Source organism: Lissotriton helveticus, chromosome 1_1, assembly GCF_964261635.1.
Source record: "Lissotriton helveticus chromosome 1_1, aLisHel1.1, whole genome shotgun sequence".
Classification (NCBI taxonomy): domain Eukaryota; kingdom Metazoa; phylum Chordata; class Amphibia; order Caudata; family Salamandridae; genus Lissotriton; species Lissotriton helveticus.
This window is the reverse complement of record NC_136057.1, coordinates 1,498,653,159-1,498,678,124: the sequence shown is the minus strand read 5'-3', so window position 1 is coordinate 1,498,678,124 and position 24,966 is coordinate 1,498,653,159. Positions and strand designations below refer to the sequence as shown.

The 24,966-nt window shown below is 51.1% G+C and overlaps 1 protein-coding gene across 3 annotated transcripts in view; it reads right to left on the bottom strand.

Moving 5' to 3' along the window:
* Positions 1-24,966, bottom strand: part of LOC144828472 (uncharacterized) — a 766,726-nt gene that overhangs the window by 630,628 nt on the left and 111,132 nt on the right. The window contains exon 2 of one of the 3 annotated variants that reach the window (XM_078686684.1): positions 15,784-15,879. The exons of the other annotated variants lie outside the window; for them this stretch is intronic. The gene's annotated coding sequence lies outside the window, so the exon portion shown is untranslated. The remainder of the gene's footprint in view (positions 1-15,783; positions 15,880-24,966) is intronic. 3 annotated transcript variants of the gene reach the window in all.

The window sequence follows — 24,966 nt, the reverse complement described above, 5'->3', positions numbered from 1 at the left end:
CTACTCTGCACTCACTACTCTGCACTCTGCACTCACTACTCTGCACTCTGCACTCACTACTCTGCACTCTGCACTCACTACTCTGCACTCTGCACTCACTACTCTGCACTCTGCACTCACTACTCTGCACTCACTACTCTGCACTCTGCACTCACTACTCTGCACTCTGCACTCACTACTCTGCACTCACTACTCTGCACTCTGCACTCACTACTCTGCACTCTGCACTCACTACTCTGCACTCTGCACTCACTACTCTGCACTCTGCACTCTGCACTCACTACTCTGCACTCTGCAATCTGCACTCACTACTCTGCACTCACTACTCTGCACTCTGCACTCACTACTCTGCACTCTGCACTCTGCACTCTGCACTCACTACTCTGCACTCTGCACTCACTACTCTGCACTCTGCACTCACTACTCTGCACTCTGCACTCACTACTCTGCACTCTGCACTCTGCACTCTGCACTCACTACTCTGCACTCTGCACTCTGCACTCACTACTCTGCACTCTGCACTCTGCACTCACTACTCTGCACTCTGCACTCTGCACTCTGCACTCACTACTCTGCACTCTGCACTCACTACTCTGCACTCTGCACTCACTACTCTGCACTCTGCACTCACTACTCTGCACTCTGCACTCTGCACTCACTACTCTGCACTCTGCACTCACTACTCTGCACTCTGCACTCACTACTCTGCACTCTGCACTCACTACTCTGCACTCTGCACTCACTACTCTGCACTCACTACTCTGCACTCTGCACTCACTACTCTGCACTCTGCACTCACTACTCTGCACTCTGCACTCACTACTCTGCACTCTGCACTCACTACTCTGCACTCTGCACTCACTACTCTGCACTCTGCACTCTGCACTCACTACTCTGCACTCTGCACTCACTACTCTGCACTCACTACTCTGCACTCACTACTCTGCACTCTGCACTCACTACTCTGCACTCTGCACTCACTACTCTGCACTCTGCACTCACTACTCTGCACTCTGCACTCACTACTCTGCACTCTGCACTCACTACTCTGCACTCACTACTCTGCACTCTGCACTCACTACTCTGCACTCTGCACTCACTACTCTGCACTCTGCACTCACTACTCTGCACTCACTACTCTGCACTCTGCACTCACTACTCTGCACTCACTACTCTGCACTCACTACTCTGCACTCACTACTCTGCACTCACTACTCTGCACTCACTACTCTGCACTCACTACTCTGCACTCTGCACTCACTACTCTGCACTCTGCACTCACTACTCTGCACTCACTACTCTGCACTCTGCACTCACTACTCTGCACTCACTACTCTGCACTCTGCACTGACTACTCTGCACTCTGCACTCACTACTCTGCACTCTGCACTCACTACTCTGCACTCTGCACTCACTACTCTGCACTCTGCACTCTGCACTCACTACTCTGCACTCTGCACTCACTACTCTGCACTCACTACTCTGCACTCTGCACTCACTACTCTGCACTCACTACTCTGCACTCACTACTCTGCACTCTGCACTCTGCACTCACTACTCTGCACTCTGCACTCACTACTCTGCACTCTGCACTCTGCACTCTGCACTCACTACTCTGCACTCTGCACTCACTACTCTGCACTCACTACTCTGCACTCTGCACTCACTACTCTGCACTCACTACTCTGCACTCTGCACTCACTACTCTGCACTCTGCACTCACTACTCTGCACTCTGCACTCACTACTCTGCACTCTGCACTCACTACTCTGCACTCTGCACTCTGCACTCACTACTCTGCACTCTGCACTCACTACTCTGCACTCACTACTCTGCACTCTGCACTCACTACTCTGCACTCACTACTCTGCACTCACTACTCTGCACTCTGCACTCTGCACTCACTACTCTGCACTCTGCACTCACTACTCTGCACTCTGCACTCACTACTCTGCACTCTCTACTCTGCACTCTGCACTCTGCACTCACTACTCTGCACTCTGCACTCACTACTCTGCACTCACTACTCTGCACTCTGCACTCACTACTCTGCACTCACTACTCTGCACTCACTACTCTGCACTCTGCACTCTGCACTCACTACTCTGCACTCTGCACTCACTACTCTGCACTCTGCACTCTGCACTCACTACTCTGCACTCTGCACTCACTACTCTGCACTCTGCACTCACTACTCTGCACTCACTACTCTGCACTCTGCACTCACTACTCTGCACTCTGCACTCACTACTCTGCACTCTGCACTCACTACTCTGCACTCTGCACTCACTACTCTGCACTCACTACTCTGCACTCTGCACTCACTACTCTGCACTCTGCACTCACTCTGCACTCACTACTCTGCACTCTGCACTCACTACTCTGCACTCTGCACTCACTACTCTGCACTCTGCACTCACTACTCTGCACTCACTACTCTGCACTCTGCACTCTGCACTCACTACTCTGCACTCTGCACTCACTACTCTGCACTCTGCACTCACTACTCTGCACTCTGCACTCACTACTCTGCACTCACTACTCTGCACTCTGCACTCACTACTCTGCACTCACTACTCTGCACTCACTACTCTGCACTCACTACTCTGCACTCTGCACTCTGCACTCACTACTCTGCACTCTGCACTCTGCACTCACTACTCTGCACTCTGCACTCACTACTCTGCACTGTGCACTCACTACTCTGCACTCTGCACTCTGCACTCACTACTCTGCACTCTGCACTCACTACTCTGCACTCTGCACTCACTACTCTGCACTCTGCACTCACTACTCTGCACTCTGCATTCACTACTCTGCACTCACTACTCTGCACTCTGCATTCACTACTCTGCACTCTGCATTCACTACTCTGCACTCTGCACTCTGCACTCACTACTCTGCACTCTGCACTCACTACTCTGCACTCTGCACTCACTACTCTGCACTCTGCACTCTGCACTCACTACTCTGCACTCTGCACTCACTACTCTGCACTCACTACTCTGCACTCTGCACTCACTACTCTGCACTCTGCACTCACTACTCTGCACTCTGCACTCACTACTCTGCACTCTGCACTCACTACTCTGCACTCTGCACTCACTACTCTGCACTCTGCACTCTGCACTCACTACTCTGCACTCTGCACTCACTACTCTGCACTCTGCACTCTGCACTCACTACTCTGCACTCTGCACTCACTACTCTGCACTCACTACTCTGCACTCTGCACTCACTACTCTGCACTCACTACTCTGCACTCACTACTGTGCACTCTGCACTCTGCACTCACTACTCTGCACTCTGCACTCACTACTCTGCACTCTGCACTCACTACTCTGCACTCTGCACTCACTACTCTGCACTCACTACTCTGCACTCTGCACTCACTACTCTGCACTCACTACTCTGCACTCACTACTGTGCACTCTGCACTCTGCACTCACTACTCTGCACTCTGCACTCACTACTCTGCACTCTGCACTCACTACTCTGCACTCTGCACTCACTACTCTGCACTCTGCACTCTGCACTCACTACTCTGCACTCTGCACTCACTACTCTGCACTCTGCACTCTGCACTCACTACTCTGCACTCTGCACTCACTACTCTGCACTCTGCACTCACTACTCTGCACTCACTACTCTGCACTCTGCACTCACTACTCTGCACTCACTACTCTGCACTCACTACTGTGCACTCTGCACTCTGCACTCACTACTCTGCACTGTGCACTCACTACTCTGCACTCTGCACTCTGCACTCACTACTCTGCACTCACTACTCTGCACTCTGCACTCACTACTCTGCACTCTGCACTCACTACTCTGCACTCTGCATTCACTACTCTGCACTCACTACTCTGCACTCTGCACTCTGCACTCACTACTCTGCACTCTGCACTCACTACTCTGCACTCTGCACTCACTACTCTGCACTCTGCACTCACTACTCTGCACTCTGCACTCACTACTCTGCACTCTGCACTCACTACTCTGCACTCTGCACTCACTACTCTGCACTCTGCACTCTGCACTCACTACTCTGCACTCTGCACTCACTACTCTGCACTCTGCACTCACTACTCTGCACTCTGCACTCACTACTCTGCACTCACTACTCTGCACTCTGCACTCACTACTCTGCACTCACTACTCTGTACTCACTACTCTGCACTCTGCACTCTGCACTCACTACTCTGCACTCTGCACTTTGCACTCACTACTCTGCACTGTGCACTCACTACTCTGCACTCTGCACTCTGCACTCACTACTCTGCACTCTGCACTCTGCACTCACTACTCTGCACTCTGCACTCTGCACTCACTACTCTGCACTCTGCACTCTGCACTCACTACTCTGCACTCTGCACTCTGCACTCACTACTCTGCACTCACTACTCTGCACTCTGCACTCACTACTCTGCACTCTGCACTCACTACTCTGCACTCACTACTCTGCACTCACTACTCTGCACTCTGCACTCTGCACTCACTACTCTGCACTCACTACTCTGCACTCTGCACTCACTACTCTGCACTCTGCACTCTGCACTCACTACTCTGCACTCTGCACTCACAACTCTGCACTCTGCACTCACTACTCTGCACTCTGCACTCACTACTCTGCACTCTGCACTCACTACTCTGCACTCTGCACTCACTACTCTGCACTCTGCACTCACTACTCTGCACTCACTACTCTGCACTCTGCACTCACTACTCTGCACTCTGCACTCTGCATTCACTACTCTGCACTCACTACTCTGCACTCACTACTCTGCACTCACTACTCTGCACTCTGCACTCACTACTCTGCACTCTGCACTCACTACTCTGCACTCTGCACTCACTACTCTGCACTCTGCACTCACTACTCTGCACTCTGCACTCACTACTCTGCACCATTGCGAAGATTCAGCCTTAATGTATGGACATTCGTACTGTCCAGCATATGTGTAAATGATGCTCCACTTACACGGTCACGGGTATAGATAACCAGCACTACACTTGCATAGAATACTATGAGAAGTCGAACATTCCACAAGGGTTTTAAGCCACTTCTGAGGTACCAGCCAAGTATTTCTGCCTCTTCAGAATCACCAGTGGCACTTTTTGTACATGGTGTGAGGTAAGGGTTACTCTTTTGCTGAGATACAGAATCGCAGAGGCCTCCTAAAAGCAAAGTCGTTCCCCTGTGCAAAACAATTATCTTATCAGGCAGCCCGTGAGACAGTAAGCATGTGCGCAATACGAAGAAAGTGGAATGCGAAAGAACGCAAAATTGGATCGTTTCCCCCGATTTCTGTCGTTTCCCTCAATTTCTGCTTAGGGTCGTGTGACCGAGACTCGAACCCGGGTCCTCTCGGTCCGAGGTCGAGCGCCCTAGCCGTTAGGCCACCTCCTCTCCGCTATAAAAGCGGCATGCGGGGAGCATCTTGTGGTTTTCAAAACCCATTTGTGCGGCCTACTCTCCGCCTCCGTATCCCGTGTAATCGGAAATGTGTGGCACCGTCACAAGCCTCTCCGTAATTAGCACCGGGGCTGAGTAACGAGAGAAAGGATTACTCCCTTATAAAGTGCTTGAAACCCGGCTATCGGTATAATGCGCCACTTAGATAAACAAGGCCACAGTTAATTGAATGCCCTCCATTTTTTACGTCTAAATTCAATCGCGGGCCCTATGCTTTATCCCGTTCTCAAAGAAAGGGAACTTCGTATCCGTTAATGTAAGTTCTTGAACTGAAAAGCTTATTATTCTTTCAACAGTAGCATGTCTCCCGCTTGTTTAACTCCACCGAGAGTTTCATTTGCAAGAGAGTACCCAAAGCGCTACTGAGAAACTAGGGGCTGTTGCATTTAAATATCCGCAAGCCCAACACCAAGGCTGCCTAGTCTTGAATTTGTCTTGTGCTTTTTTACTACGGAGGCCGCTAGCAACCCTTCCGCCTTCCGGCCATGTCGGAGGCTGCCCCAAGTATTACATTATTTATCTTGGCGCTGTGCAATGGAGTTTCTTGTTACCCATCTCAACGAGCGTCATGTTATCGACCTTAGACGAATGATAGGCAGGGCAGCCCTACAGGATCGGTGCCTCCTGGTCCTCGTGGTGTCCAGCTGGAGGGCCTACTCTTCAAGGTGCAATTGAGAGACCTGAACTTGCCATCACAACTGTCAGTCGAAATAGGGGGCGGGTTATGCCTCTCACCGTGGCCTCGGTGGCCTGCGCAGTGCCTACCTCCCGGTGCTGGAAGGTATTTCGTGCGTAATAAATTGGACATAAGCTGGGCAGTCTTTAATAAGAGGACGTGCAAGATTATCCCTTTCACCGGCCAAAGCTTATCTCTCAATGGATGGCTGAGGGCCATTGCTCTACAGTTAATTAGCAGCAGAGGTAAATCAGGCTCTGGAAGGAGACGATCTCCACACATCTATCTTTGGAGGGCTTCTTAGGTCAGAGGTCACAAAGGACCGATGTGTGAGGCGGGAGGAGGCCCGAGAAATGAAAGAGCAAACGGCTGGAAAGGATCCCAGTGCATCTGAGAAAACCCAGCGCTGAACACTGTGTATTTCAATATAAACAAGAAATCACTGAAGTCCGTTTTTTTTTTGCCGAGTTTTATATAGCGCAAACTTGACCCGAATCGGGTATCAGAGCGCTTTACAGAGCACCAGTTACGTTACATGAGGACACAACACTCACCTTTAAAGTTGCTGGGGACGGCCGCCGGTGCAATCTGCAGACTGCAGAGTTCACAGGAGAGGAGGGGCTGGGGCCGGGAGGAGCAGCTCAGGCTCGCAGTCCGTAGTCGCAGGCTCCGCTCAGCTCGAAAGGAATTTGAAAAGGAGGAGGGGGGGGGGGGGGGGGGGGCAATGATAAAGGGCAAGATTACCGTGTCACTGTTCTGTTGCATGCAATGGTGTACGCGCTCGCACCATCTGGTTTGCATTACACGGGCACTCTGACAGCTCGTAATTAAGATTAATCACTCTGCCGTGCTCGTTCTCGCACACAATATGCCACATCGGGCACGCGTAAATTACTTACATCCTATCACGGCAACGCTACTACATACACAGCACAGCGAAGACGAATCACTAGGCAGATGACAAAATACACTAAGGAATGTGTCTGTTCAGACCCCTAGAGATCCTTTCTTTCTTCTTTAGCATTAGGAGCTCGAAGCTCCACCCCCTTCGTGGGCGGAGGCCGAGCCCTAAAAAGGGGAGCACAGAGCAAACGGGAAACCCAGCAGCCCCAAAAACCAGGCACAGAGGACAGCACCAAGGAGGTGCCCACACGGCACAGGACCGCCCCACCCCCCGCCTGGGTAGGAGCAGCGGACAAAAGAAAGCCCCAGGCGGCACAGCAACCAGGCCACAAGCCCAAGGCCCGAACCCAGCAACACCAGAGAGGAGCCAAGCCAAAAGCCGAAAACAGGGGAAAAAACGCCAAAGGAACCAGGAAGCCAGGACCAGAGTCAAGCAACCCGACCACGCAGGAGGACCGACAGGGACAACAACCCAGAAGCAGTCCACGCAGAGGCCAGACCAAAACAAAGGGCAGGAGGAACCGGGAACCACCAGCACCAAAACGCAAGCAGAAAGGCAGAGGGCTAAGCACCAGGAAAAACTCCAGGAGGAAGAGGCCCACAGAGGCCAGAGCAACCACAGAACCGCACCCCAACCACAGAGGCGGGGGGTGGGGGGGAGGCCACCCAAACAGACCCTCACCAGGAACACAGCCCGGGGGGCAATGGAGGCAGAAGCGAGCCAGGACACCAGAACCAGGAAAGAAAAACCCAGGAAACGCCCGGCAAACACACATCCAACAGCAGCCCGAAAGGGCAGCACAGGCAAAGAACCCAGGAGACCCCGTCCGAGGCCAGCCCAACCAACAGGAGGCCCACAGACCCAGAGCCACAGGACCCTAGAAGAACCCAAGAGGATGCCGCCACAACAGCAGAGGTCCACCCCTCTCCAGCCAGGACCCAAAAGAGAGCCCAAACAAGTAAACAGAGCCCGACAAGGAGCGAAAAGCCCCAGCAGACACACAGGCACGGGAACCAGCCGAGACCAGAACAACCCGGGGATCAAACATACCCGAGAGCAGACGGAACAAGAGGCCACAGCACCCAGCAGCCCCAGGAGGCCAGGCAGGGACCAACCCGGCCCGACCACCCAAAAAAACCGAGAGCAGACGAAGCCGGGACAGAAAAGTCGGACAGAACCACAGGCCACCAACCCGGAGAGCCGCAAAACAGGAAAACCAGGCGGCACGCCAGGATAAGGAAGCCACAAAGACAACCAGGCCCAGAAAACAAAGGCCCGACCCCCAGGGACCAAAAGGCGAACCACCACCGGAAACGAACCCGGGGGAGGAGGGGCAGGGCGGTAGGAAAGGAAGACCAGACGCCAACCACACCCAGCCCCAAACCCCTGACAGACACCCTCAGGAGGCCCCCCAGCCAGGAACAACCAGGCAGGAACCAAACAGAACCAGGAGGGGCCGCCAGGAACACCAGAAGCAAGCGAAAGGCAAGCACAGGAAGAGCCAAGAACGAAGCTCGCAGACCCCTGAAGCAACCCAAGCACACAGAAGGCCCCGGGACAAACAACCGAAGACCCAGGATGGAGCGAGGGAGAAAAACCCGGGAAGGAGCAGGAGGAACCAGGCGCAGACCAAAAAAGCCAGGATCCAGGAGCCCCAAGACCGAGGCGACCATAAGGCACCGCGAGGGTGAAGAGCCAGCGACCAGGAGACCGGTGCCCAAGACAACACGGCCAACCCGACCGAGGTCCAACCAACCAAGCAGAAGCCAGGAAGCGGAGGCCAAGAACCAGGACACTCAAGTGGAGCAGAGGCCACAACAGCCAGCTCACAGCGAAAGGAAGGGCACAGAAAGGAGACTGTATGCAACCGATCCAGAGCCCGGACACCCGCAGCCGGGACACCCCGAGAAGCAGGGAAGCAGAGGAGCAGCCAAGAAAGCGGAAAAAAACCGCAGCAGGGCAACAGGAACCCAGGGGAGGCAACAAGAACCCAGGGGAGGCAACAGGATCCCCCCGCGGCACAAGCAGCAAAAAAACCGACCCACCACCAGCAGGGGAAGGCAACCGGGAACACGGACGAGCCAGAAACAGGAGGGAACAGAGCCGCACTCCCAACAGGCCGCAGCCGAATAAGCGCGAGGCAACAACGACACAAGAGCAGCAGAGGGCAAGGCAAAAGCAAGCAGGTAGGGAGACCCCGACAACACAGGGAACCCAAAAGCCAGCACAAGCACAGCCAGCCAAAAAAAGGAACCGATCACCAACTAGGCGACCGGAACCCACGCCAAGACCAGGCATGAAGAAGCGACCCCAAAAAGCAGAATACCCCCAGCACGCCCGACCCCAAGGAACAAAGAGAGAGCAGGGGTGAGCAGGAGGCAAGGCCGCAGGCCATAGAGACCAAGGAAGAGGAGCCCAGGAACCAGTGCCCACGACCAGCACCAAACCCCGAACCACAGCGATCGACTGCAAGGGAAGTCAGAACAGCAGCGCCACACTCCACTACTAGCGAGAGGAGAGCAGACGAGAGCATGCTCAGGCAGGGTAGCAAGACCGCAGGCTCACGAACAAGAAGCACCCGGAGGCAGAAGGGTTCCTGTGGACAGGGGGCCCTTTGGGGTCCACTGGCCTCCCTGACCTCTACAGCCCTGGGCTGACTGAGGCAGGGTAGAGAGGGGCAGGTTACCTGCTCCAGACTGGGTCCCACCTTGGAAGGGTCCACTGACATCAGGGGCTCTGCCAGGCTAGGCCTGACTACCTCTGGAGCAGTTCCTTCACAAGGGGTAGGGTCAGTTCCCTGAGGAGGCGGACTCTCACCTAATGTCTGGTGGGAGGGAGACTTTTCTTACTCCCCAGTACTCTCTGTCTGTGTAGAGTGATCCATAGTTTCAGTCTTCACAACACAAAAATCTGTTTGAGTTTGGGCTGTGACCATCACAGCCCTACCAACCTTTTCAGTAGGGAACTCTGTTTGCGTGTGGGCTGTGACCATCACACCCCTGTCAACCTGTTCAGGGAAGGAGTCTGCTTGAGATTGGGCTGAGACCATCACAGCCCTACCAACCTTTTCAGGGAGGAAATCTTGAGCTGGGGCTGTGGCCATCACAGCCCCACTAACCTTTCCAGGAAGACCTACCATTTTGGAATGGGTTTCTTGTTCTACCTCAGCCCAGGCTGAGATCTCTAGATCATTTCCCAGTAGACAATCTACTGGCAAGTTTGTAGACACTGCCACTCTCTTTGGGCCAGTGACACCTCCCCAGCTGAGATTTACTACTGCCATGGGATGATGTGTACCCTGGTAAAAGTTGTCCTGAGGGGACTAGACTCTCAGTCACCATAGTGATGCTAGCCCCTGTGTCTCTATAGGCTTCAACTTTCTGATCATTTATGATGGGCTCCTGTCTGTACTTGCCCAAGGTACTGGGACAAGCAGTGAAATTGGCAAACGCCATGCCATTTTCACAGACAGGAGTAGCTGTGGTAGGGGACCTGGTTAGGCCAGAGTCCACCTGAGTTCCCCAAGTAAGCCCAACCAAATTATTGGGGGCACTCCCACACTTTGTAATACTAACCCCCTTCCCCCGCCAGTCCTGGCAGCGGGGGTAGCATTCCACCCTTCTAGAGGGAGAAGACTTGTAGTTACTGGTACACCCGGTTAAACAGAGCCTCAGCATCACAAAATGGATGCTGCTGCCACAGACACGAGTCTGCCCTCCTGCTGCTGGACGAAACTCCGGCAGAGGAGGCCTGGACAATAGGTTTCCTGCCCAGGGAGGTGCTAGGACTTTAATGTATTGGGGCAGGGAGGGCTGCATTCAGTGACATCCTACTGCCCTGCCTTTTGTTTGCTTATAGAGAAGTCCCACAGAAGGGGGTTGGCTACAGCCCTTTTGAACTTTTGTTTGGACATCCTGTAAGAGGACCCCTTGGTCTGGTAAAGGAAGGACGGGAGTTACCTCTCAAACTTCCCAAACAAGACATTGTGGACTATGTACTTGGTCTCCGCTCCAGGATGGCGGAGTACATGATAAAGGGATCCAAAAACCTTGAGGCTAGCCAGGAATTACAAAAGGCCTGGCATGACCAAAAGGCTGTGCTGACTGTTTACCAGCCAGGACAGAGAGTGTGGGTGTTGGAGCCAGTGGCCCCAGCAGCTCTCCAAGACAAGTGGAGTGGACCCCACACTATTGTTGAACAGAAGAGAGAGGTTACCTATTTGGTTGACCTTGGAACTCCCAGGAGCCCCCACAGGGTGCTTCATGTCAACAGACTGAACCCATATGTTGACAGGCCAGACATGGGCTTGCTCATGGCTACTGATGAAGGACAGGAGGGAGAGAGTGACCCTCTCCCAGACCTGCTCTCTTAGAACCCTGATGATGGTTCAGTTGATGGTGTAGCCTTGGCAGGCAGCCTCAATGACCAACAGCAGAAGGACTGCAGACAAGTTCTGCAGTCCTACAGACATATGTTTTCACGGTCTCCCAAGTCAGACTAGCTGGTGCACTCATCAAGTGGACACTGGGGACAGGATGCCTGTTAAAAGTAAGATTTACAGGCAACCTGATCGTGTCAGGGACTGCATCAGGACAGAGGTCTAAAAGATGTTGGACTTGGGAGTCAGTGAGCCCTCAAAGAGCCCTTGGTCCAGTCCAGTAGACCTTGTGCCGAAACCTCACACCCAAGATGGTAAGAGAGAGATGAGGTTTTGCGTGGATTACAGAGGTCTCAATGCTGTCACTAGGACAGATGCCTATCCAATACCCAGGGCAGATGAGCTCATTGACAGATTGGCATCTGCCAAGTTGTTGAGCACATTTTACCTGACAGCTGGCTACTGGCAGATCAGACTAGCTGATAATGCAAAGCCAAAGACAGCATATTCAACCCCTGGTGGACATGATCAGTTTGTGGTAATGCCCTTTGGTCTAAAAAAGATACCTGCCACATTTCAAAGGTTGGTGAATCAAGTCCTCTCAGGCCGGGATGACTACTGTGCAGCTTATCTAGATGATATTGCTGCCTTTAGCTCCAGCCGGGAAGATCACCAGAACCATCAGAAAATGTTTTGGAGGCCCTGCAAAAGGCAGGCCTAACTATCAAGGCTACCAAGTGCCAGATAGGGCAGAGTCAGGTTGTATACCTGGGCCACCTTGTAGGTGGAGGCCAGGTTCAACCATTGCAGAGCAAAATCCAGACCATAATGGACTGGACTGCTCCAACCACCCAGACTCAGGTCAGAGCTTTCTTGGGCCTGACTGGGTATTACAGGAAATTTGTCAAGGAGTATGGTTCCATTGTGACACCCTTTAATGACTTAACTTCCAAGAAAATGCCTAAGAAAGTTCAGTGGACAGTCCGCTGTCAAAAGGCATTTGATGACATGAAGCAGGCCATGTGTACTGCACCAATTCTGCAAAGTCCAGACTACTCCAAAGAATTAATTATTCAAACAGATGCTTCTGAGTTGGGGGTAGGGGATGTGCTATCGCAATTGAATAAAGATGGTCAAGACCAGCCAGTAGCTTTTATTAGCAGAAGGCTGACCCCTATAGAGAAACGTTGGTCAGCTATTGAGGGGGAGGCCTTTGCTGTGGTTTGGGCACTGAAGAAGCTGAGCCATACTTGTTTGGTACTCACTTCAAGGTTCAGACAGACCATAAGCCCCTCTTGTGATTAAAACAGATGAAGGGTGAAAATCCCAAACTGCTCAGGTGGTCCATTTCGCTACAGGGTATGGACTTTATAGTGGAACATAGACCTGGGTCTAACCATGCCAATGCAGATGGACTCTTCAGATATTTCCACTTAGAACAGAAAGACTCAACTGGTCAAGGTTAGTTTAATGTCCCTAGTTTTGGGGGGGGGGTGTAGGAGAGGAGGGTCTGCTTCCTATGGTTACCCCCACTTTTTGCTGTGATTCTCTGGTTTTTTGACTTTACTCTGGCTGTGGCCCTGCTAATCAGGCCCACAGCCTAGTTGTTCTCTCTCTAAATTGATACCATGTACTTTAGGTACATACCAGATTGGTTACTGGGTCACACTTGTGAGCCCCTGTATAGTGTACCCTAGGTACCCCGGGCATAGGTGCACCCTAGGTGTACCAGGGGCTGCAGCATGTATTGTGCCACCCCTGGTTTGCCTTACAAACTGACACCACAGGTCTGTTCACACAGCCTGGGTAAGGTGGTTTAATCACCCCTTACTTAGATATAGTATATCTATATCTACCTTATATATAGACACATAGTAGCCTATAAGTCACTCCTATGGCAGGCCTTAACAATCCTGAAGGCAGAGTGCTTGGTTTTATAGGAGAGGGTGCCCTAGCATGAGCTGAGCCCCTCTGCAGCTTTTGGAACCGTCTCCTTATAGATGTTCTATGATATATCCATACCATATACTCTTAAGTGCATTATAATCCTCGCGGTTAATGCTAACTTTGGTTTGGCTTTATCAAAACATGTTGTGTAATGTGTTAAACACTTTGGAATACTACCCCCCCACCCCCCCACCAGTCCTGGCAGCGGGGGTAGCATTCCACCCTTCTAGAGGAAGAATACATGTAGTTACTGGTACACCCGGTTAAAGTTAAACAGAGCCTCAGCATCACAAAATGGATGCTGCTGCCACAGACACGAGTCTGCCCTCCTGCTGCTGGACGAAACTCCGGCAGGGGAGGCCTGGACAATAGGTTTCCTGCCCAGGGAGGTGCAAGCACCGCCCCAGACAGGACTTTAGTGTATTGGGGCAGGGAAGGCTGCATTCAGTGAATGCTTTCCAGACACTGCCTGGGGCACACAAGGTGCTCCATGCATTTCCCAGTTCAAACCGGTTGCTGGGGCGCGCTCCCTGGACAAAGGGGAAGTGGTGTAACCACCCCCTCCCCAGGTCCACCCATAGGAGGGACCTTAGACATAGTCCAGCCCCTAAACTTAGTATAAGTATAGGAACCCAGTCCCTAGGACTTTAGATTACCCTGGACGAAACTTTGAAACATACATCCTGGACCTTCGACATTCCATTTCGACTGGAAGACATCTCCCTTGTGGTCAAGGAGTGACCCCCTGTGCAAACAGGCACCATCAGTCTGCATTGTCGAGGCTCCCGCCGGATCCCGAAGACTCTGCGACACAGGACTCGGACCTCCAGACATCTCTGACAGTGTTTGACGATCCCAGCAAAGCTGAGACCCGTGGCGGACACGAGATACGAGCGCCCGGAACTCCTGGACATCCTGCATTTTGCTAACTGCATCGACTCCTGAGGTAACTCGAAGTTGAGCATTGGGGTGCGAGCCCCAGACCCGAGCACCATTTGCACCAAAGCTCAAGCCCTCACACTCCACGAGTGTTCCGTGGGGCCCGCTCCTGCATTTTAGCTCGACGCGTCTTCCCGGTTCCTAGTACATTGGCTAGTGAGCCCCCTGAAGACTTACTTTTGAATTTAACTTGCTTTCCTGGTTGCTCCAGCTTCCCTACAAAGGAGAAGCACCACAGACCTTGCTGGTCTGCACCGAAGCCGATCTCGACATCTTGCATGGATTGCGTTGCCAAGGCTTGTTGGGTCCAATCCGGATACCGACACCACAGTCAACTGGATCCGTCATGGGACAGCTCGAATCCAGCTCCTGGTCGTCGTCAACGCCTCCTGGTCCTCGTGGCTTCACCTTTTCACCTGAAATCAACCGACATTGCCTGGTTCCTTCCTGGTCACTGGCAAGTGACCCAGACTCTGTCCCTTCTGCTTTCAGGTTCTTCAGATCTTTGATCCACCCTTGGATCCACCCAGACACTTTTCCTCTGGTCGCCTGTAGCACTTCTTTGCAGATCTCCATTGAAATCAATGATGAAACCCGACACCAAAAGACATCTATGCATCTGGCTTCCGTGGGTGAGGTAACACGAGAACTCTGATAGTCTTGAGGGTCTTGGTCCTCCTAGTGTCTAAGTCTAAAAGGGTTCCATCGTAGTTCCATTAGAAGTGTCCTTAAATTGTAACTTTGTAACTTGTTCGTTTCCCATAGAAAGTTAATGGTAACCGGCGGCTGTGTTTAGACACTGCACGCGTCTCCCGTGGGCCTCCTACTTCCTAACCTTTGGTTGTTTAGAGTAGCCCCAGCGATTCCCCAGGCCCCAGGCCTGCTTTCTATCTCAGACGTGGTTCTTATACCACTATTTTAGTATATGGTTTGTGAGGCCCCTAGGGCAAAACGTATACTGTGCAACTGTGCTGTGCAACTAATTGTATGCCAATTTAGATTCTTGTATTGTACTTTTACCTCTGACCTCAGAAAGAGTGCAGAGGGGTTCTGTTTAGAATAAATACATATATATTTGATACATACCTTGTGTGGTGTACTTTCATTTGGTATTCAAGGGATTATAAATGGTAAAACAACTGGCTTAATGCGCTCTCTGAAGTCTTAGCCTGAAGACTGCCGCTCCATGCTACCACTAGGATAGCTTTCTATAAGGTTGACTTTACAACCACAATCAATAAGGTTGATTACACTGGTGCAAGGTGCCCACTAGAACTAGTGGACATCACATGCCAGGCTAACTTCTCACAATACTTGGAAGATGCTTCAGGATTTTCGCCCCCCTTAATGCCATAGTATTAGCAGAGTGCCACATAGTGCCAGACCCATCTGTGATATGACTAATATACCAAGTAACAGCAAATGGTTTTCTGTGGTGGATTAAAGAATGTTTTTTAGCATACCTTTACATCCTGACAGTCATTATTTGACAGCCTTCAGTTTTGATGGTGAACAAATCCAGTACTCTAGACTCCCACAAGGCTATTGTGAGTCTCCATCTGCGTTTAATAGAGTTTTGAGAGATGATTTGTTAAATTTCCAGTCAGACAGTACAGTTTTGCAATATGTAGATGATTTATTAATATGCAGTAAAACAGAATCTGAATGTGTTCTGGACACTGTCAATCTCCCAACGCTACTTGCTCCTAAGGGATACAAAGTAGACCAGAAATAATTACAGTTTGTGCAAAAAGAAGTGCTGTATTTGGGCCAAGTATTGTCTGCAGAAGGCAAAGAGATAGCAGGTTCTAGAATACAAACTATTTGTGATCAGCCTCAGCCCAAAACAGTAAAAGACATGCAGACAGTTCTAGGCCTTTGTAATTTTGTACGTCAGTGGGTATTGGATTATGCTACCATACATACAACCATTATTATATGCAATGAAGCAAGCTAAAACTGACAACACAGGCATACAGTGGAGTGATGACTGTGTAAGTGCATTTCAGACATTGAAAGAAGCAATTGCTTCAGCCCCAGTACTAGCAAATCCAGACTATACAAAGAGATTTTTCTGTTATCTGCTGCCATAGAGGATTCCATGATATCAGTCCTTACTCAAAAATACCCAATGGGTCACAAACCCGTCGCCTATTTTAGTGGACTATTAGATCCAGTAATGAAAGGTCACTTTCCTTGTGAGCGAGCGCTTGCAGCATCTTTTGCAGTAGAAAAGAGTAGTACTATTACAGCAGGATGCGCTGTAACATTGTATGTTGAGCACTCTCCATTCGCTGTGCTGCAGAAAAGTAAAAGTACACTGACCGCTCAAAGAGCAACAGGTTATGAAGTAATACGGTCAGACCCTTCTGTGAGAAGTTGGTCTGGTATATGATGCTCATACAACTCATACAGCTCATGGAACATCAGGAGCGGCAAACTTTTGCTGGGACGCCAACGGGCGGTGCCGTGAGGTGAATGGCGGTATCTTGATTGGCAGACGGGGAGCGCCGGGAGACTCCCCGAACTACAGCCCCCAGCAGCCTCAGGGGCGGCGCGCCCGTGACACGCCTGGAGCGCCCGGAGGCGCTAGAAAAACGCTGACCTCCCGTGAGCCCAGGGGGGAACATCAGGAGCGGCAAACTTTTGCTGGGACGTCAACGGGCGGTGCCGTGAGGTGAACGGCGGTATCTTGATTGGCAGACGGGGAGCTCCGGGAGACTCCCCGAACTACAGCCCCCAGCAGCCTCAGGGGCGGCGCGCCCGTGACACGCCTGGAGCGCCCAGAGGCGCTAGAAAAACGATGACCTCCCGTGAGCCCAGGGGGGAACATCAGGAGCGGCAAACTTTTGCTGGGACGCCAACGGGCGGTGCCGTGAGGTGAACGGCGGTATCTTGATTGGCAGACGGGGAGCGCCGGGAGACTCCCCGAACTACAGCCCCCAGCAGGCTCAGGGGCTGCGTGCCCGTGACACGCCTGGAGCGCCCGGAGGCGCTAGAAAAACGATGACCTCCCGTGAGCCCAGGGGGGAACATCAGGAGCAGCAAACTTTTGCTGGGACGCCAACGGGCGGTGCCGTGAGGTGAACGGCGGTATCTTGATTGGCAGACGGGGAGCGCCGGGAGACTCCCCGAACTACAGCCCCCAGCAGCCTCAGGGGCGGCGCGCCCGTGACACGCCTGGAGCGCCCGGAGGCGTTAGAAAAACGATGACCTCCCGTGAGCCATGGGGGGGAACATCAGGAGCGGCAAAGTTTTGCTGGGACGCCAACGGGCGGTGCCGTGAGGTGAACGGCGGTATCTTGATTGGCAGACGGGGAGCGCCGGGAGACTCCCCGAACTACAGCCCCCAGCAGCCTCAGGGGCTGCGTGCCCGTGACACGCCTGGAGCGCCCGGAGGCGCTAGAAAAACAATGACCTCCCGTGAGCCCAGGGGGGAACATCAGGAGCAGCAAACTTTTGCTGGGACGCCAACGGGCGGTGCCGTGAGGTGAACGGCGGTATCTTGATTGGCAGACGGGGAGCGCCGGGAGACTCCCCGAACTACAGCCCCCAGCAGCCTCAGGGGCGGCACGCCCGTGACACGCTTGGAGCGCCCGGAGGCGCTAGAAAAACGCTGACCTCCCTCTCGCCCCGCGAGTCGGGCGCGGGAGCGACCGGGAGCGACCGGGAGAAGCCCGGGACAAGGGCGGGACAGTCTTTGGCAGTCGTTGGCAGGAACAGGCAGGGCAGGGCCAGAGACTCTGTTGCCACGTAATGGGGAAACGCAAGCTGACTGTGAATGGCGGAGAAGGTAAGATGCCCAAAGTCCCCAGGAAGTCAGAGACCATCATTTCATATTTGACATCCGCAGTAGGGGCTCTAAATGATGAAATTGCCAACGCAGAAAAAGAACTGGGTCTCGACCAGCCGGCCATAGAGCCGAGGGACTTAATAGACTTAATAGACGTAGCAGTTCCCGAATCCGCCTCATATATCCCATTGGAACCTAAAATAGTTGTTATAGCACCTACCGACTACCCCGTGCCTAGGCCCATCACCCCACCGCACGACCTGGGTAGCGATACTGCACATTTCGATTCCACTCCGAACATGCCACCCAAGACAAAAATCACACGTGGCGAGGAACCCCGTAAGGATCACACTGCTAGAGCGGATAATCTGATACTTGAGGGCCTTCATGCCAACCTGGCCGACGTGGTGGAGGGACTTTTTGAATCACGGCTGGAACCATTATTGGTCAACATAGCTAAAGACATTGTGGACACTCTTAAACTATGTGTAGACAATATTATGAAGAAATGCGAAAGAATAGACAATTACCTTAAGGAGCTTAACCCACATTGCCAGACACCAATTAGGAGTAAAATAGCATCTGAGCAACAGGGGAGGGTTAACACACCAACTGACGCACCACCTAGTTCACCAATGCAAGTGCCCAGCACTAATTATTTACCCGTGCCCATAACACTTAATGACAAGATTGCTTCTCTACGGGGGACACAAAAGGTTGGTATTGAGGGGATAGGGTCCCCTAAACTGTTACACACCCCTAGACCTTCAGGAGCATCACCCTAGCGAATCCAAAAAAAGACTGAGCCGACCAGTGGATCTCCCTCCAGACGCAGCAAGTCTAGTTGTTATTTTAACTGGGATTCCGTGTCTTAAACCACACCAGAGGGAATCGGAGTCAGATCTACTAAATAGAACTAGGAGTTGGTGCACACAGTTCAGTAGTGGAAGCCTGGACGTGGGTAAACATATTATAGCTGCACGAAGGGTAGATTGGGTGGGGAGGAGGCCCAAATGCATCACTGGAGACTGTGTGGTTGTTAATTTTAATACATCTCATATAGCTGATACTCTACTCTGGGATGGATCTGAGTTAGGTGATGTAGGTATTAGACCACTCCCATTAGGGTACTTCTATCCCCCCCCTACCTACCCAACCTATCCTCAGCCCAAAACACATTACCCGTATATCCCATTTCCCCCAGCAAGAGTAGAGGGCATAAGAGATAAGCCCCACGTATCCTATCAAACTCAGCAGGCTTTATTGCGGGCAAGACCAAATACCGTAGCAGCATCAGTCCTCCAAGAACAGCATACTCAAAGTCAGGGGCAAGGGATTGTACTTAGCAACAGGTTCCATCCTCTCTTGACTACCTCTAATTTAGATACTAACGATTGACAACTACCCACTGTTTCACCGAGTCGGGATGGCACTACCGTAGCTAGCTATCGCTATGTTTCAGCAGTGAGTTGGAACATTGCTGGGCTAAGGAAGAAAGTCACTGATGCTAGATGGTTAAATCTTGTAAGACAACACGATATCCTGGGTTTCCAGGAAACATGGGATACCAGTGATGTTTCTTCTTAGATGGGTACCGCAGCTTTTCAGTCAAAGCTACTCCGGGGGAGGGTGGCAGGCACAAGGGTGGTCTGCATATACTCTTCTCTATAAATTTGGCAGGTACTACTCGGAAAATTGTTCACACATCGGAAAATATTTTAGGTATAGAGTGGGCTAGGCCAAATTCCCCGCTAATTCTGATAATTAATTTTTATAATGCACCCGATAAGGATAGAAACTGTTCACGCTTGAGTTCCCTATCTTCCTTTTTAATAACATATAAGTCACAGCAACCTGCTTTATTCGAAACCCTGTTATTGGGAGATTTTAACGTCCACCCATGTAGCTGGGGTTGCCAGGACAATGAGCAATTGGGACCTCCGGGAGCAGTCAGCACTCACTTTGAGCATACTTCACAGGGGGCGGAATTGGAAAACCTACTAGCCAACCAAAATATGTACGAGGCACAAGGGTCTTGGGGGGATGTGAGAACGCCGACCTTTGTTGGCAGGGATGCTAACCCTGTCATTGATTATATCTTTATTTCACCGGGGTTAATCGACACAGTGGTATCCTATGAAGTAAGTTCCGCCCCATTTAGCGATAACAGCCCAGTGGTCTTGTTCCTGAACGTGGGTCGCAACATCGTCACCCAGGTTGAGCGTCTGGGGGGCCGTGGTGATACCCTTGTACCTAAGGAGCAGGGTCGTAGACTGAATTGGGCAAAGGTTGTGCCTGATACCTTTATGGATAAACTCGTACTGAACTTACAAGATGATATGACAACCTGTATGGATAGTACATCCGAAGGTATTGCCATTATCAGCTCTTTTACCACCATATGTTCTAAGATCAAGAAGGATTTAACAAGCACTAAGAAGCAAGTAGACTCCTCCACCCCAAGATGGTTTGACAGGGAGTGCTCAAAGACACACAATGATTTACTTCATGCCCTGAAACAGCAGCCAAGAAACAGGGCAGGCAGGGCTATGGAAAGAATATAGACAGGCCATTGAGACTCGCAAAAAGTCAATAAAAAGTGAGGCCTGGGACAGCTTAACAACGGCCAATGTTCTGAAGGACAGCTCTAAATTCTGGATGGTTATAAACCATTCTTATTTCGCTGCATCAACTAACACTGTTATGGACTGTGTGATCCCCGAAGATCTTTGGGTTGATCACTTTAGTAAAATTTATAACAGTGATATGATTCCAGCACTCGGTAGATCCCAACGGCCTCTGACAGAAGCATCCCCCCTTGTCTTTACCGAATTAGAGGTCAGTAGGGCTATTGACGAGATGACCAAACATAAGGCCCCGGGACCCGACGGCGTCCCGGCAGACCTATACAGCTCAAGATCACCCCTGTGGGCTAAAATACTCACCAATGTCTTTAATGCAACGGTCACAGCAGGGTTCCCGAAATCCTGGTCCACCTCAACCATTGTCCCAATATATAACAAGGGCTTAAGAAGCGATCCGGCCTGTTATAGGCCGATTTCGCTAATTGACTCTGCCGTCAAGATTCTTGGCAGAGTCATTTTACGCAGACTGGGCAACATTACTAAAGAGAAAGGGGTCCTCTCTGATCTCCAGTATGGCTTCCGTGAGAAACGAGGTACAAATGACCAGTGTTTGAACCTCCATATGCTGGTCAGTAAGTACACTATGGCGAAGGAGGGCCACCTATATCTGGCCTTTATGGATCTCTCCTCGGCCTTTGACTTGGTCAATAGGGCCAAGTTATGGGCTATATTGGCTGGCATTGGCTTCGATCCTCCCCTGGTAGACTTCTTGGCCGCACTCCACGAAGACCTATCAGCCTCCATTAGAATCACCCGAGAAGGAAACACCACCAGACCTTTTAACTCCAGAAGGGGTGTGAGGCAGGGCTGTATTTTAGCCCCGCTCTTGTTCACTCTCTATATCAACTCCCTGGATAAAGCCTTGGAGGGGTCCACACTTGATATCCCGTATGTGGGGGGTTGCGCAGTACCTGTTCTACTATATGCGGACGACGCGGTCCTCCTAGCCCGCACGGGCGTGGGGCTACAAAGGCTTCTGGACGCGTTTGGTCACTTTATGACAAAGTTAGACCTTTTGATCAACAACAAAAAATCACATGTTATGGTGGCTGGGAGGCGGCTAAGGCCGAAAAAGCTAAAATCCTTTACCTGCTGTGGAGAGAGGGTTTCTAGGGTGCAAGTCTTCACATACCTGGGTGTGATTTTTGAGAAGAAGGGTTCGTGGAAACCACAGGTGTCTGCGAAATCACTAGCTGTAACTAGATCAACATCAGCTTTGTTGAGTTTCGCAAAGCGGCTTGGCTCACGACCAATGGAGGCATTACTGAAAGTCTACAAAACTAAATGCCTATCCATAGCCACTTACGGTGCACCGCTGTGGGGCTACTCCTCAACTGGTGAATTGCAGATTGTGGAAAACCAGTTTTTAAGATCTCTACTAAGTGTTCCACAATCGACACCAGTTTTTTCACTACACTCTGAGTTAGGTTTAGGCTACATTACTGACCTGCTCCTTTTGGCACCATTGGTATGTTGGGCCAAAACCTGGCTGAACAAGGACATTACACTTAATCACACTATTCTCAGGGACAGCATGGCTCTGGACAACGCTTCAAAGATTTCGTGGCTGGCCTACGTAAAAGGCGCACTGGCAAGTCTTGGCAGGCCCAACCTTTTCAGCCACCCAAACACAATTTGTAGGGGGGACGTGAAATGGATTAAGGATAACTTCTTGAGGAGGGCATCGCAAAAGCGGGAGAGTGAGGAACTGATCAAACCTAGAGCTAGAGCCAACTTCCTCCTCCTGACTACGCCCTCAATTGAACCTTATCTAAAAATTGTAAGCCGCCCATACCATCGACATTTGCTTATTAGATTTAGGTTCAACATTATACAGTACTCCTTAGGTGACTTCCCCGTATGGGGGGTCCCAGACGAGTTAATCCCATGCAGATGTGATAACTTTTCAGAGCAGTCCCTTATGCATTTTGTAATGTTTTGTGATCATTTCAAGAAGTGCAGAATGCAGTTTTTGGCCCCTATTTTAAGGGAAGCAGGTTTTGTACAAGTACGCCCAGCCCTACTTTACTTACAGCTACTAGGTAGCCCTAGGACAGTCTTCGGGGTTGCTAGCTTTCTGGTCGCAGCCATGCGTACGAAGGCCAGGAAGCTATCCCCGAGGTACTTGGAAGGCTGACCTCATTATATTGTAGATTCTGTCAGAGTTTTTAAATTAATTATTCTCCTCTTTTACACTGTGATTGAATTGTTTTTGTACCAACTTTCTAACTACTTGATTGCACTAGATACTGCTACCGGGCATGACTTTTAATGACTTTTTAATGGCCTTTTTAATGATTTTAACCATATGAACTATGTGATATGTCAAATATTTAAATATGTATTGTCTTGTTGCTTTTATGATTTTAACTAATCGAATAAAGCTTGCTTTTGACTTTGACTTTGATGCTCACTAGTTCTAGTGATCACCTTGTACCATGCCACGCAACCCTTATGATGATTGGTTGTAAAGTCAACCTTATAGACAAGCTATCCTAGGGGTAGCATGGACTAAGCAGTCTTAGGCTAAACTCTGTAAAGGCATGTGAAGCAAGCTGTTTTACCATACACAATCCCCTTGAATACCAAATGAAAGGACACCACATAGATATATATTGAAAATATATATAGATTTATTTCTACAAATATCCCCTATACTCTTTATGAGCACAGAAGCAAATGCGTTAAAACAAAACACAGTTTAAATATGTGTAGGAGAGTAGGGTCTGCTATCCTATGGTCACCCCAAATTTTTGCTTTTTGCTTCACTGGTTTTCGACTACTGAGGCTGTGGGCCTGCTGATCAGACCCCCAGCCTGCTGTTCTCTCACTAAATTAATGATACATGTGCTATAGGCACATACCACAATTGGAAATGGACTCCTTGTCAGCCCCTGTATAATGCACTATAGGTGCCCAGGGCATAGGGGCCACCAAGGCCTACCAGGGGCTGCAGCATATCTTTTGCCACCCCTGGCTGGTTCTTAAATTGACACAACTGGCTGATCACTCAGCTGGGGTAAGGTGGTGTAGTCACCCCTTACTTAGATATAGTATACCTATATCTAAACCTATATCTGGACACATATAAACCTGTGAGCCACTCCTATGGAAGGCCTCATCAATCCTGGAGGCAGAGTGCGTGGTTTAATGTGAGATGGAGCTCTAGCATGAGCTGAGCCTGTCTGCAGCTGTCGGGAACAACTCCCTAAGCTGTTTCAGGATAATGCCATACCATATACTCTTAAGTGCCTTATAATCCTCGCGGTTATATAGCAACTCTGGTTTGGCTTTATCAAAACATGTCGTGTAAGGTGTCATACGATTTGGAATACTATCCCCTCGCCAGTTCTGGCGACGGGGATAGCATTCCACCCCTCTAGAGGGGTAAGACATGTTCCTTTACTTTAATGCGGTTAATTTCTAAAAGGGCCTTAGATCCACAAAATGGATGCCTCTGCCACAGACAAGAGTCTGGACCCCTGCAGCTGACCGAAACTCAGCCAAATGGGGCCTGGACAAAGGGTTTCCTGCCACAGGAGGGTGTCACCACCCTCCAGACAGGAGATAGTGGATTGTAGCAGGGAGGTCTGAAAGAAACCAGACACTGCCTGGGGCGCACAAGGCTGCCCCTTGCATAATCCGGCCAAACCGGTTCTGGGGCACTCCAGCCCTCGTGCCAGGGCGGCCTGGATCAAAGGAAAGGGGTGTATCCACCCCCTTCCTGGGTCCCACCCATAGGGGGGGACCTAGCAGGTAATCACGCCCCCCCAGATTCGAATAAGAGTGGGAGCAGTGCCAATGCACTTCAGATTTCCTGGAAGAAACATAAGAAACGAAATTCTGGACCCTTCGACATCCTACTCGACGTAGAAGCCCGAAGAATCTCCCTTGTGGTCAAGGAGTGACCACCCTGTGCAAACAGGCACCATCCAGCTATCGACGTCTACTTTGTTGCAGTTCCCGCCGGAACTCGAGCGACAGAGATCGACGAGATCAAGCCTGCCTGCTTTCCAACAGCCCGATCCACAGTCCCTGCAGAGCTGAGACCCATGGAGGCGACCGGAAGCGTGGGGCACGCCATCTTGAATTGACCACGAGACGCTGACTGTGCAGCCCACGAGTGACCCTCGAAGCTGTACACCGGGGTTTGAGAAGCCCCAACCCTGAGCCACTCTTGCACCGAAGCTCACCCCTCTACACTCATC